The sequence below is a fragment of the Parus major genome, chromosome 3 (assembly GCF_001522545.3).
Source record: "Parus major isolate Abel chromosome 3, Parus_major1.1, whole genome shotgun sequence".
In the NCBI taxonomy this organism is placed as follows: domain Eukaryota; kingdom Metazoa; phylum Chordata; class Aves; order Passeriformes; family Paridae; genus Parus; species Parus major.
Genome location: NC_031770.1, coordinates 58,990,903 through 58,992,215, shown reverse-complemented (window position 1 = coordinate 58,992,215; position 1,313 = coordinate 58,990,903). Strand labels below are relative to the sequence as shown.

Below are 1,313 nucleotides of genomic sequence, written 5' to 3'. Positions count from 1 at the left end.
CCGCCGCCGCCGCTCGGGGCCGGCACAGGAGGGAAGGAAGAAGGGAGGGGGCAGCTCTACCCGATCAGCCGGGCCGGCCCCGCCCGCAGCCTCCGCATCCCGCGGCAAGCGGAGCGAAGCAAGTAAAACGGCGATGGATACGCGGCAAAGCGGCCCCCGGCGCACCCCCAGTCCCCCGCAACGCTACGGTTGCCGGACCCCCCTCCTCCCGCCATCTCCCGCTTCCCACTGCCGCGGTAAGCCGCGCTCCCTCGGGACCGCTCCCGCCGGTACCTGCCGCCCGAACGGCCGCTGGCGCCCGCACGCTCCCGAAGTTCCCAGCCGCGGCCGTCAGCCCAGCCCGGGAGAAAACCCCGCCGGCCCCGCCCCCCGGCCAATCCGCGCCCCGCCCGCCCCCGCGCCCCGCCCCGCGCCCGCCCCGGCCCGGCAGCCCGGTCCCCGCTCCCGCACTCGCTGCGTCGCCATTGGCTGGCGCGGCCGTCAATCTCCGCTGATAGAGCTTCGCCCCCGCCCGCTCTTCCTGGGCCCTTTCCAGCGGCCGCTGCCCGTCGGGGGTGCGGTTCTATCCTGGAGCCGGGACGGGCTTCGGGAGCGTCGTCGCAGCGTGGGCATCGCACCGGAGACACGCTCTCCGGCAGCGCCGCTGCCGAGCCGTGGCCCCGGGCGAGTCCGGGCGTGGCGCCGGCCGTACGCGCGGTGCGGTGCCGCTGTCCCGCGGTGTCTCCGAGCGGAATGAGCCCGTGCGGCACCGCGGGCTGCGCGGGGCGGAGGCGGTGACATCTCCCGGCTCTCCGCAGCCCTCGGCCGGAGCCGCCTTCAGCCGGGCCCCCGCGCTCGGTTGGAACGGACACACCACCGGGAGCCCGGCGGGAGCCCGAGGTGGCGGGGCCGGAGCGACCCTCCCGTGCGGGGAAACGAAGGGTCAGGGCTGTCCTGCGGATGGGATCAGCGCTCGTGGGGACCTGGTCGAGAAGAGGCAGCCAGGGGCTTCAGTGTCCTGCTGAGGGACCACGGGAGTGAGGTGAAATGAGAGCGTCAGGCTGGGTGTAAGGAAAAAGTTACTCATGCTGCGGACAGCTGGGCCGTGGGAGTGGGTTCCTCAGGGATTTCCACTCCCAAGCAGGCGCAGTCCCGAGTAACCTGGACTGAGCACGCAGCTGGCCTTGCTGTTGAGCAGCACGTTAAGTGAGAGCCCTCCTTACAACCTGAATTTTCTAATGGGGGTTGACTTGCACTTGCCTAAGGATGTGTGTGGATGCTGACTGCTAAAAGGCCTGGATATAAAAAACTCATGGCAACTGCTGTGCTGCACA

At 71.0% G+C, this 1,313-nt stretch overlaps 1 protein-coding gene across 1 annotated transcript in view; it reads right to left on the bottom strand.

Annotated features, from left to right (window-relative positions):
* EPB41L2 (erythrocyte membrane protein band 4.1 like 2) overlaps positions 1-363 on the bottom strand; it is a 112,191-nt gene extending 111,828 nt beyond the window's left edge. Inside the window, exon 1 of the mRNA XM_015621479.2 lies at positions 274-363. The gene's annotated coding sequence lies outside the window, so the exon portion shown is untranslated. The remainder of the gene's footprint in view (positions 1-273) is intronic.
* Positions 364-1,313: the final 950 nt, after the last annotated feature.